At 42.9% G+C, this 13,894-nt stretch overlaps 1 long non-coding RNA gene across 1 annotated transcript; it reads right to left on the bottom strand.

The window, feature by feature from the left end:
* Window positions 1-9,163: 9,163 nt before the first annotated feature.
* On the bottom strand, window positions 9,164-9,535 carry LOC307219030. Its single transcript, XR_013840275.1, has 2 exons — window positions 9,466-9,535; window positions 9,164-9,370 (listed from the first exon to the last, which is right to left on the bottom strand). It is a non-coding gene; the product is annotated as an uncharacterized lncRNA (long non-coding RNA).
* Between the last annotated feature and the right edge of the window lie 4,359 nt (window positions 9,536-13,894).

Here is a 13,894-nt window from a genome sequence, read left to right as displayed (position 1 = left end):
TGGTTCACCAGAAGCAGCTTAGTCATGCTGGCCACATGACCCAGAAGCTGTATGCCAGCTCCCTCGGCCAATAAAGCGAGATGAGCGCCGCAACCCCAGAGTCAGTCACAATTGGACCTAATGGTCAGGGGTAAAAGGTAAAGGTAAAGGTACCCCTGCCCGTACGGGCCAGTCTTGCCAGACTCTGGGGTTGGTGCGCCCATCTCACTCAAGAGGCCGGGGGCCAGCGCTGTCCGGAGACACTTCCGGGTCACGTGGCCAGCGTGACATCGCTGCTCTGGCGAGCCAGAGCCGCACATGGAAACGCCGTTTACCTTCCCGCCAGTAAGCGGTCCCTATTTATCTACTTGCACCCGGGGGTGCTTTCGAACTGCTAGGTTGGCAGGCGCTGGGACCGAGCAACGGGAGCGCACCCCGCCGCAGGGATTCGAACCACCGACCTTTCGATCGGCAAGCCCTAGGCGCTGAGGCTTTAACCCACAGCGCCACCTGCGTCCCTTTAAAGGGGATTTACCAGGAACAAGCCAGACTGGATTGCTTAACTCAAATGGTTCTAATGAATCCATCAACTAGCTTCCACAAGGGAATGTGCTCTGCTACTAGCTCACTAGTGTGAGTGAGGAAGGATAATATTTAATCAATATAGCCTCTCCTACTATCCACAACATTCCCACAGATACTTCCTCAGCCTGCCCACAACTGTGACCCATTCAGCTGCACTCTCCACATCCATGTCCAGCTACAGCAGGTTTGTTGTGTTTCCCTGGGGTCCAAAGGATGGGAAGAGGGGGGCCCTCCACTCACAGCTCTTTCTTCACCTTCTTTCCTCTCCTCTTCCTCCAGCTTCTTTAAGTCCAAAGCATGGTTCCATTGGGGTTTTATGGCAAATCTCTCTCTCTCTTTTTTTTAGTTATGCATTATGCTTTACCGGCTCTCGGTTCTATTGAAATTAGTCACATTTTTATGCTGTCTAAATGGCTCGTGTTTTAAACGTATTATATAACCTGTCCTGGTATTGTATGGCGAAGGATGGACTAAAAAACACCCTTAATTATTATTATTTTAAAAATACAATTCATCTGACCTGGGAAACGATGGCTAACAGCTTCAGAGTAAGCCAGGTTGATAAGCCAGCTTCAAACTAGGCTGCAATTTCTTTCACCATCTAATTCCTACACCTTCCAGCTAAATGTGTAAAACAGGCCTCAAAGAGGGAGCTGATTCACAAGGGATCTGTTCCTTTTCTACACAGGTGACCAGGGAGCCAACTAGGCTCCCATCATGGATATGCCCTAGACTGACTAAGAGCACCTGGGATGGGGAGCTTTATCCAAATCCCCCTCCTCTAGTTACTCCCAAAACAACAGATAATAAATCTGATCATGGATCACCAACTTCTTATCTAATTTGGCACTTAGACTGGGAAAGACAAAGGTCAAAACATCATTAGCTATGAACTTTACATGATAGCCTTGGTCAAACTGACTATTGGTCAAACCAAATAAACAAAACTATTCCGCCTGGCTTTCAATTTGAACTTAGCCTGATCTTTTATTCCTCTTCCTTCCCTCCCCCTCCCCTTTTTATGAAGATTACCCGCTCTGGGATCCCACAGCTAATTCTCCCCTGGTCTCCTCGCTGGCCCAAATAAGACTAACTTAGCCAGCTAGCCCTGGTGATCATCTAATGTTTATTGGATGGATTTCCCCCCTAAATTTATTTTTGATTTTATTGTTATTCACATTTTATACCATATTTTATGCTGTTTTTTTGTTTTTGTTTTTGTTTTTTTTTTTTGTTTTTTTTTTTTGGGAGTATCAATTAAGTGTTTTAAATTTGTTGTTAGCCGCCCTGAGCCTGGTTTTCTGAACCGGGAAGGGCGGGGTATAAATAAAAAATTATTATATTATTTATTATTATTTTAAGCCTAAACTACCTAAACTGGAATCCTGTGTCCAATTCTAGGCAGCACTATTTAAAAAGGATGTTGACATGCTGGAGCTTGTACAGAGGAGGGCAACCAAGATGATTCAAGGGTCTGGAAACCAAGCCTTATGAAGAACTGTTGAAGGAGCTGGGCATGTTTAGCCTGGGAAAGAGGAGACTGAGAGGAGATATGATAGCCATCTTCAAAGATCTCAAGGGCTTTCACATGGAAGAGGAAACAAGCTTGTTTTCTCCTGCTCTGGAGGATAGGACTTGAACCAATGGCTTCGAGTTACAAAAAAAGGAGATTCTGACTTAACATCAGGAAGCACTTTCTGACAGTAAGAGCTGTTCGACCGTGGAATGGATTCACGTGGAAGGTGATGGACTCTCCTTCCTTGGAGGTTTTCAAGCAGAGGTTGGATGGCCATCTGTCATGGATGCTTTAGTTGAGAGTCCTGCATCGCAGAGGGTTGGACTAGAGGATCCTCGGGGTGCCTCCCAACTCTACAATTCTATGATTCTGCTTCATGGAGTCACTGTGAAGATATAGTGTGATAACCCCAGGATTGCCGCCCCACTCCAAACACAGTAAAGGGAGAATAAAATCTGAATGTCATAAGTAAATGCCAGCAAGGAAGTACACTTGAGAGGATGTTCGTTTCATAGATTAAAGAGGTGTGCGGTATCAGATTACTTTTCCCTTTTCTTTTTTTTACTGTGAGCTATTAATGAACCACCTTTTAACCTTCTTTTGATAACCTACTTATCCAGCTCTTCTAGTGCCTCATAATATAGTGCATTTTACAGCTAATCAATATTTTCCATTGCTCTTCTTTGAAACCTTTGCCATTTCCCCCCAATATCTTTCCTGGAACATGTTCACATAACAGAAGACATGGGACGAGAATAATCACTTCCCAGTATCTTAAAAGGGCTTAGGGTAGCTATATCTTGCTAGACAACTACCCATACTTGTATCTATGCCAAATAACAATTTGTTCATCCCTTGAACTGGAATCTAGTCACTGCATGCCGCAATAAATCTGTTAGCCTTGAAGGAGCCTACAGTGGTACTTCGGGTTAAGAACTTCATTCGTTCCAGAGGTCCGTTCTTAACCTGAAATTGTTCTTAACCTGAAGCACCACTTTAGCTAATGGGGCCTCCCGCTGCCACCGTGCCGCTGCTGCACGATTTCTGTTCTCATCCTGAAGCAAAGTTCTTAACCCGAGGTACTATTTCTGGATTAGTGGAGTCTGTAACCTGAAGCATCTGTAACCCGAGGTACCACTGTACAGCATTCTTCCTTGTTTACATTAGTTATCAGTCATTTACAATTTGATAACTTTTAGCACCCCTTCATGGATCACTGCCTTGCCGTGGCGAAGGGGCTTGAAGAACTCATGGCAAACTATGGCAAGTTCTTAAAGAAATGGGAGTGCCTGATCACCTCATCTGTCTCCTGAGAAATCTCTATGTGGGACAAGAAGCTACAGTTAGAACTGGATATGGAACAACTGACTGGTTCAAAATTGGGAAAGGAGTACGACAAGGCTGCATTTTGTCTCCCTGCTTATTTAACTTATATGCAGAATTCATCATGCGAAAGGCTGGGCTGGATGAATCCCTAGCCGGAATTAAGATTGCCGGAAGAAATATCAACAACCTCAGATATGCAGATGACACAACCTTGATGGCAGAAAGTGAGGAGGAATTAAAGAACCTTTTATTGAGGGTGAAAGAGGAGAGTGCAAAATATGGTCTGAAGCTCAACATCAAAAAAACGAAGATCATGGCTACTGGTCCCATCACCTCCTGGCAAATAGAAGGGGAAGAAATGGAGGCAGTGAGAAATTTTACTTTCTTGGGCTCCATGATCACTGCAGATGGTGACAACAGCCACAAAATTAAAAGACACCTGCTTCTTGGGAGAAGGGCAATGACAGGCCTAGACAGCATCTTGAGAAGTAGAGACATCACCTTGCCAACAAAGGTCCGTATAGTTAAAGCTATGGTTTTCCCAGTAGTGATGTATGGAAGTGAGAGCTGGACCATAAAGAAGGCTGATCGCCGAAGAATTGATGCTTTTGAATTATGGTGCTGGAGGAGACTCTTGAGAGTCCCATGGACTGCAAGAAGATCAAACCTCTCCATTCTGAAGGAAATCAGCCCTGAGTGCTCCCTGGAAGGACAGATTGTGAAGCTGAGGCTCCAGTACTTTGGCCACCTCATGAGAAGAGAAGACTCCCTGGAGAAGACCCTGATGTTGGGAAAGATGGAGGGCACAAGGAGAAGGGGGCGACAGAGGACGAGATGGTTGGATAGTGTTTTCGAGGTTACCAGCATGAGTCTGACCAAGCTGCGGGGGGCAGTGGAGGACAGGAGTGCCTGGCGTTCTCTGGTCCATGGGGTCACGAAGAGTCGGACACGACTAAACGACTAAACAACAACAACTTTTAGCATCCCATTCATCTATGCCAGGGGTGGCAAACCACCTTCATGGGGGAACCCACAAAGGGATCTATGCATAGACACCTCTTCATCTTCCATTTAGGCAAGCCAGAGGCATTATCACACTTCCATGAGGAATAGGCTGGTGGCTTCCCTATCCCAGCCCCTCCAAGTGCCCCTATTTTCCAGGGACGTTCCTGATTTCGATAAGCCGTCCAGTTTCTGATTCGATCGCGGAATGTCCCACTTTTCCTTGGGATGTCCCTATTTTCATTGGAGAAATGTTGAAGGGTATGGAGTTATCTGACCCCCCAAGCTGTCTGAAGGCAATCCTGTATCGGGAAGGGGTGTTTTTTAATGTTTAATGTTGAAATATGTTATTATATATGTCGGAAACTGCCTAGAGTGGCTGGGGCAACCCAGTAAGATGTGTGGGGTACAAATAGTTAAATTATCATTATAGAATGTGACGTCCCTATTTTCATTGGAGAAATATTGGAGGGTATTCTATCCCTTCCCCTTTGTGCTTATGCGCTGGCCTGGCGCCAATGCTGAAATCGGCTGCTCAGCACCACTACAGGGAAGTGGGGTTGCAATTCACTGATAAGTGCAGAACGGGGAGCATCTACGAGAGCTTGCCCAGGCCTTGCCCCCAAATCTGGATGGGAAATCCAAGGTGGACAAAATCACTGTAATAGAGAAACTTTGTGTAATAGATAAGGATATAACACAGTGGAGGACGTTTGAGCAAAAACACTGCAGAAGTGAGGATGGGAAGTCAATTTATGAAACAATGTAACCATTTGATATGAAGATTATTGCGAAAATGTTTGGGGGAAAATATATTACCCCCCCAAAAAAAACCCCAACACCCCAGAAATCCAGGTTGAGAGTCCGTGTAAGACTTGCCCAATCAAAACCACACACACCAACACAAACAGGAGTAGTTCCAATGACATATTAGTGGAGGCAACGACAAATATGAACTCTTGGTTTGAGGAAATTCCTCGTTTTCCCGCTCTGTGTCAGGTAGCCAAGAATCCAACGCCACGGTAGGTTGCCAGGAATGGATAAGACAAGGAAGTTCTTACCAATTGCTTTTTATTCAATGTTCACAGAGAGAGGCTTAGAAATTCAGCCTCTCGGAATAAGGGTGTTGCTCCAAGTGAGTCTCCACCCCCTTCCTCTCTCCCATTATGCATCATCACTAGGGTGCTGAGCAGTGCCCTTTGCCTCTGAGCTCTCTGCTCTCCTACTTTCAATGCCTGCCAGGTTCTGGGAGAGGGGGGTCTGGAATGCTTTCTAAAGACACTGTGTCAGCTGTCCGTCCCCCCCCCCTCTGGTGCTTCTTCCTCCTCCTCTCCCATTATTTCCCAGCTTCCTCCCTCATCTGCCTCTGAGCTGTCCCTCAAACCCCTGTCATAATTCTGAACTGTCTTCTTCTCCTCTGGAAGGGTCAGGCTGGGGAGGCGGTCTCCACCATTCCTCCTCTGCTCAGTCCCTGACACTCTGTTGCCACAGGACTTTGCTTTACATTTATATCTCTGCTTTCAGAGATATACTGTTTTTACCTGTTCCAAATCAGCCACAGGTGTCCCCCCCCCTACAAAGTGCCAGAGAAAAGCAGTTCTTGGGATGAGTGCTTTGGGGTTAGTTTGTTTTTCTCCAAGTGTAAATGATTGAGTTAAGCATCTCCTCACCATACTCCCCTCAAAGCCACAGCTTCCTGAATCTGCATAGAACATCTAGTTATACTCACTGGTATTTTGAGTAATTCTTTTGTAGTTGTATTGTTGGTATATATACGTCTCCTTTAAAAACAACAACAAAACAACAACAACAGAGGAACTGCTGCTGCATTGCATTGCCCTTAAGACGCACCAGACCACAAGACGCACCTAGTTTTTGGAGGAGGAAAACAAGAAAAAAAATATTCTGAATCTCAGAAGCCAGAGCAGCGAAAGCAGCAATCGGTATGTTTCAAGCAAAACGGTATGTTTCAACCCAGCTCAGCAGCCTTGGAGAAAATAAAATAAAACAAACAGAACTTGGGGGTGAGAAGATGCATGCTTCTGCGCAAACAGCTCATGCTTGCACTCAGAACACCCTCCTTGTCCTTTGCTGCCTAACCTTGCCTTTTCCCATTTGCAGTGGTCGAAGGGCACGTGCTGATCATTTTAATTGCGCTCCGGAATTCACTGTAGCTGACATAACAGGTTCCTGTGGCACATTAAAGACTCGCAAATCTATCACAGCGTGAGCTTCCACTGGCAAGAGCCAACTACATCTGTGAATATACTACCGATGCTCTGTCCCTGCTCCTGCCAACCTAGAAGTTCAAAAGCATACCAGCACAAGTAGATAAACAGGCACCGCTGCAGCAGGAAGGTAAACGGCATTTCCATGCACTCTGGCACTCGTCACGGTGTCCCATTGCGCCAGAAGCGGTTTAGTCATGCTGGCCACGTGACCTGGAAAGCTGTCTGCGGACAAACGCCAGCTCCCTTGGCCAGATAGCAAAAATGAGCCCCACACAGCATAGTCAAGTTTGACTAGACTTAACCATCCAGGGGTCCTTTACCTTTATCCCAAGGGCAAATTGGGCTACACTAAATGCACTGCTGCTATTGGAAAGAGCAGTCATGTGTCTGGCTCCCTGCTCTCCCTCCTAGTATTGGCTGACAAGGAAACATGGAGCATCATGACACAGGGAAGTTGGAAACAGTGATATGGCTACATTTGGTCCCTTCAAAAACTGTGGTTTCATAATCACTGCATCATGATGGCAGACCTGATGGCGAGGCAGAGTATCAACTTGGGATTTCACTTTTTATGCCCAATTTAAGTTTTAGCGGGAACATACTCTTTTCTTTCATGCAATGAGAACCTTGCAATCAAAAGTTGTCTTGGTGCCTCCACCAGTTCTCAGACACATTTATTTCAAAATGTGCATAGTGCAATTCAGCAACTTGTGAAAAATGAACTCGGCTTCAGATCAGCACAATGAAGGCAGGCTTTGAGCTTTGCCAACAGATAAAACAAAGACAGATGGCCCGGCTGGCTGGCTGCCTGGCTGACGGATGGACAGACTGTGTTTCCAGCATGGTTTAAATTCTCCAAAGTAAGAACTCTGCCATACTCCCAGCAGTCTCAGACAACACTTCAGGAAGGTGAATCAAACATCGCATACACCTGCCTTTATGTAAACGTCAGAGATGGAAGGAGTTCAACTACTTGCAAAATCAAGGTGTGTTCAAGGTGTGGGCAAGGAGGAAGCCAGCTCATGTTACCTTAAGCAACCACTGCACACCTCCATAAAAGGGTTTGCAAACACTAGACTTCGTTAAGACATTGTTTAGGCCCTGCCTGTTGTATAAACTTGCCTTATCCCTGGTACCAATACACCACTCAGGGCAGCTGACAACAATTAAAACCAACAATAAATAAAATTCCAAAGGAATGCATTATAATAAAAAGCAGATACAAGACCAGCAGAAAATAAAATTGAAGCCTCAAGCAAACACTTATAAAATAAACACCTGCCTAAACAGGAAGGTTTTTACTATAGGGTGAAATACCACAAGAGAGGCAAGGCAACTGAGCCTTTCAAGGTACAGAATTCTACAAAATGGCTTTGATTAATTCTGGCCCTCACTTCTGGCTTGCCAATGAGTGTCCATTGGATAAGGCAGCTGAACCATCTGTGGTCCTTCCCTCCAGCCTTGGGAGTGCAGCTGTGTATGTGTGTTTGCTATCACCTGGTTTGACTTTAAGTTTACTTAATTTGCCAAACCTTTAGTAGGCATTATACATATAGGCCATCATAAAACATCCATATATAAAAATTTATAATATATACAAATAGACAGCCATGTAAAGTATATAATGATGAGGATTTTCACTGTAAGAGATGTTATTAGCTTTAAGCTTATGAGGACTCTGTGTCCTATCCTTTGTGTTGGTGAAAGAAAGAATAGTAGGAAGGAAGGAAGGCTGTATAATATGAAACACAGCATAGGAAAAAGACCACATGTTAGGTAAGTTAAAAAGTGGTTTACTTACAAACTCTTCATAAGTCAGTTTCCTGGGCTTCAGAAAAACTGTGTAGGCGGTAAAACGTGGCTTAGTTACAAAGAGCTAAGAGTTCCTAGAATGCAAGAGTGGCTTGTGAGAGCCATGTGGTTGATCTGGAGCAACTGGCTCAAACCTCTTTGCACACTGAGCTTCTCAGGTAGACTGAAGAAGAGGAAAGGCCTGATTACCACATCCTCCCAAGGTGACGGGAAGTGGATATCGCTAAGCCTGGCAGGACAGCTTACTCTATGGTATTAACCCCTTCATGCATTAATTTGACTTCAACATGTTGGTTAAATAAGGCTGCTGATCGCACACTTTGGATCTGAGTTGCACTATTATGGAACTGTTATCATTCACTATCTTTGAATCACCTTTCTGACCACAGAACCTATACCTCTTCCTTCCCCTTTCTGTCTCTTCACCCCCAGTTCCTTCACACATTTCATTATTGGCCCAATTTTGGTAATATGCCCCATAAATAGTGTTTAAAATAAATAATAAAATGAATCTGCATGCTTCCTTTCTCTTTTTCAGTACAGTAAAATCAGCATGGCACTCGGCATTGTTCAGCGATTCTAAGAAACCAAAAACTCAATGCAGCTTTGAAAGGTTCAGTTTGTCACCTGGATTCAAAATATCATCCAAGACAAAAAGTGTTTTACCCGCCCATTGGGTCATCCATTCTGTTTAACTAAGATTTTAGTCTGCTGGGATTAGATGGCATTTTTATTCTCGCTTCTTTTTTGCATGTGCTTTTTAGAGAGATGGTCATGCATGTGGTTCTGAACCGCTGTAATCTGTTGCAATGTTCATTGCAGGGTACAAAAGGAAATGACACAAACAAACATTTTGAACTGTTTTCTTTCTGCTGTGCTGCGCAACATCCCACTCTGTGCTCAGACTTCTGCGAATATGCTAGAAGAAAACACGAGGAACAAAAAAAGAAGCCCATCTGGACTTGCTGATATAGGAAAAGAACATCCTCAACGGCAACACTTTTTTGCTCTTACCAAAGCAGAATATTTTTACTACGTTGCTAGTTGTTTTGCATAATTTACAGTGGCTTTGCTCCTGAGGAATTCTAGCGCTCAGTGTTCCTAATCAATGTAGGACACTGTACACTCAGCAGAATCTTTGGCATTCTGACTTCACAGTGCTACTCAAATTCTAGAATTTGTTTAAGAGAGCATTTTTCCACAAGGACAATAGCTATATACTGTAGAAGTCAGCTTTTATCCAAGTAACAACATATCTTAATGAAAATCAGTCACACCGGCTGTTTAATTTTTTATTTTTTAAAAATACTTTATGCAATGAAACACCACCACAATCCTGGCATTTTGATCCTTTACACATTTACTCAGAATTAAGCCCCTCTATGTTCGATCATGGCCACTGGTCCCATCACCTCCTGGCAAATAGAAGGGGAAGAAATGGAGGCAGTGAGAGATTTTACTTTCTTGGGCTCCATGATCACTGCAGATGGTGACAACAGCCACAAAATTAAAAGACGCCTGCTTCTTGGGAGAAAAGCAATGACAAACCTAGACAGCATCTTAAAAAGCAGAGACATCACCTTGCCAACAAAGGTCTGTACAGTTAAAGCTATGGTTTTCCCAGTAGTGATGTACGGAAGTGAGAGCTGGATCATAAAGAAGGCTGATCGCCAAAGAATTGATGCTTTTGAATTATGGTGCTGGAGGAGACTCTTGAGAGTCCCATGGACTGCAAGAAAACCTCTCCATTCTTAAGGAAATCAGCCCTGAGTGCTCATTGGAAGGACAGATCCTAAAGCTGAAGCTCCAGTACTTTGGCCACCTCATGAGAAGAGAAGACTCCCTGGAAAAGACCCTGATGTTGGGAAAGATGGACGGCACAAGGAGAAGGGGATGACAGAGGACGAGATGGTTGGTATAACATGCTCTTGCAACCTTCCTCCAACCACCTTGCTTATGGGTTCTCTTGCCTCCTTCCTTCCTTCCTGTCTTCACTCATTTTCACAAACCTATTCTTATTTCTAGAGTTCGTGTGAGGTTTCTGCCCCAGCCAAACTGACAACTCTCCATTCACAGTGAACTTTCTGACAGTATAGTCCCTGTGTAGTTGAAATGTTGATGAATGTTCCGTGCCATCACATCAGCTCAATCACTTGGCCTGATAGACTGAAGCAGCAGTACTAAAAACCACTAATCCGTTCTACAGGTGGAAGCGTTATTCCACTGGTGTAGCTTCATCTCTGCCAACAAAGCTGCACTTCTGCTGTTTCCTAAGGCCGTTCAGTGAATCTCCACTACAGAATTGCATCCTTTTCCCCAGATAAGTGTGCATAGGGCCGCTACCTTAAATTTACCAGAGTGCACCATTCTCCTTTGACACAGAAGTAACATTTTACAAATGAGGTGTGAAACCACTGCTAATTCACTTGCGGTTACATAAAGCCTGTCATGAACTGCCTGCTCAATTGTATTTACTGGTGATGTAAGAGGCTTGTGCTGTGACACATATGAGGATAGAAGTGTAATTTTATTCACCCATCAGTAAACCTCTTGTTGTTTTTCTCTGTCGTGCATTGTGACTAATCATCCTAATGTCTATTATTAATGGAGAATTGCTGGAGTGAAAGCAAAGCCCACATCTGCTTTGAAAAGAATGCAGCTATTTAGGATTTGCATCAGAGTCACTTTGAAAGCATGGATGACAGATGCCCAGCAGTGTCGCCCAGTGAATTCAAATAAAGGCAAATCAGAGACCAACATAGAACCACAGAAGCCACTTAATAGTGGAGTATTAGGGTTTTACTAGTTTGATTCATTGTATTTATTCTAAATATATATATTCTGCGTTTCAGGACAAGTATCCCCAACAAACTGGCATACAAAGCCAGTTGTAAAGACTTTAAAAGCAACAATTTTAAATCAACAGTAAGATCATGCCCCTTTATAAGAAGCAGTAAAAACATCAGTAACATGCAGCTAAGGGATCCCCGTGTTTTTAGTGTACAGTGGTACCTCGCAAGACGAAATTAATTCGTTCTGCGAGTTTTATCGTCTTGCGATTTTTTCGTCTTGTGAAGCACGGATTTTGGAAAAGCTTCAGAAATCACCAAAGTCTTCAAAAACCTCAAAAAAGGCTACCACACCGCGTGCTATGAGTTGCTCCTCGAAGTCAAGTCGCAACTGCACCCCCTGAATGCACGGTTTTAAGAAAAAGGAAACAAACTTGCAAGACAAAGGAAACAAACTTGCAAGACGTTTTCGTCTTGCGAAGCAACTCAAAAAATGAAAAACTCTTTTGTCTTGCAAGTTTTTCTTCTTATGAGGCATTCGTCTTGCGAGGTACCACTGTACACTGTTAACTGAGAAGGTACCAGTTGATGCTGTATGCCTTGCAACCTTTTTTTAGTAAAACCTGGGCTGGAACTGCTCCAGACTTTGGTGAAATGGAACACTGGTTGAATTATCTTAACATTACAGTGATGATTATAGAATCATCAAGTCAGATGGGACCCCCAAAGGTCATTGGTCCAACCCCCCACAATGCAAGAATCTAAACTTGCTATCTGTTGGTGCTAGAGCCACTTGCTTCTGGATTTTTCCCCTTGGCATTTTGGTAAAAGAATTAGCAGTGATTTTGTGTATTATGTGGCTGACCAGCAATGACTAGAAGTCCTACTCGGAGCAACTCCCATGGAAATGGATGACCTAAGTTTGTCATGTTCATTAATTTCAACGGAGCTACTCTGAGTAGAACTAGCATTGGCAACAAACCAATGAGTTTATATTTCAGACTGAAGTTACTGCTGCAGAATCATTTTATTAAATAAGAACAGAGCATACTCGTTGGGAGGCAGATATACTCATTGCATGGTCATAACATTTATTTCTATGGCTCATAATTCTGAATCCCATCACCCCTGCTCAATTTAAACCCCTTAGGCTGTTATCATGCTTTGATTGGATAGAATATTACCTGACATTTTATTTCTAAGTCAATTGGCAAGAGTCTTGTATTGTGTTTTTTAACCTATTGAAACAAAACAGCCCACCAGAAGATCTGCAGACCTGATTTAAAACTCCTACACTCTTCCACAGGCTCATTGCATGGTATTACCTTAAAGTATAATATGAAACACAATTATACATCTGGAAGTGAAAAGCAGAAAAAGAATAGAGAAAGATAAGAGCATGAAGAAGAACAGATACGGTCATTGCCTTTTTGAAAACTTGCTCTTCAGGGTCATGATGCATCAGAGGCAATGGAAGAATCAAGCTGTAGCAGCAGGTATTGAAGATGTAAAAACAAGTGAAACACTGGACCTCAACTTCCCACAAAAGATGTGACAGATTCAGTCACTTTTGAAGGTAAAGATGGTGTGGAAAATGCAACTAAGTGATGAAAAATGTACTCCAGTCAAAACAGAAGACAGAAGAGAGGTTCCTTACATTAGCGACATCACTTTGTAGCCTGATTCTCTTTCATCAGATATGAATGCAACTGATAAAAGATCATTCGACACCCTTAAAAGAGTCAAAAATTACTTACATTCTGCTATATCTCAAGAGCATTTAATGAGTTTAGCAATTTTAGCAATTGAAAGTTCTGCATAGCAAGATGTAAAATATGACAAGTTAATTGACAATTTTGTGCAAAGGAAGTGTAGAAGAAAACATGTATAAATTTTATATCTATAAATATGTAAATCATTGAATTTTCATCCATATTGTTCCTTTAAATAAAGTTAATTTTCAAGTGAATAGAAGTGTTTTCTTTTCTCTCTATATACATATATCATTAATTAGAAACAAAAAATACCATTTAATAGCAACATGTTATTAACTCCATCATATTTTCAACTCCCTAAAAGGGCTGTGCACAGGACCCGATGGATCATAAACCCACCACTGATGCTGAAGGACTTTTTCCATTATAATTTAATATTAAATCTAAATACTCTGATGAAATTGGTTTGCGTGACATGGGTGTCCAGTCTTCAACACACACCGCTTGTTTGCACTGCACACCTAGAAATGATCAGGACTGGGAATGTAAGAAAGTGAAAGGCTTCTGGGAGATGATATATAATGAATTGAAAAAGATGTTAAAATATACATTTGTAAAGAAACCAGACGCCTTTCTCTTAGGGATTTTAGGAAATGAAATAAAAAGAAAGGATTGCAAACTTTTTCAATATGCAGTTATAGCAGCAAGAGTTTTACTGGCCCAGAAATGGAAACAAGAGGAAATACAGTGGTGCCTCGCAAGACGAAATTAATCCGTTCCGTGAGGCTCTTCGTATAGCGGTTTTTTCGTCTTGCGAAGCAAGCCCATTGACAGCTTAGCGGATTAGCGCTATTAGCAGCTGTAAAGCGGCTTATCAGCTGATAAGCGGCTTAGCAGCTTAGGAAAAGGGGGCGGGAAGGGGAAAAAACCCGCAGGAAC

The sequence above is a fragment of the Podarcis cretensis genome (assembly GCF_951804945.1).
Source record: "Podarcis cretensis genome assembly, chromosome: 6".
NCBI classification, from domain to species: Eukaryota; Metazoa; Chordata; class Lepidosauria; order Squamata; family Lacertidae; genus Podarcis; species Podarcis cretensis.
This window is presented reverse-complemented; position numbering and strand designations above follow the sequence as displayed.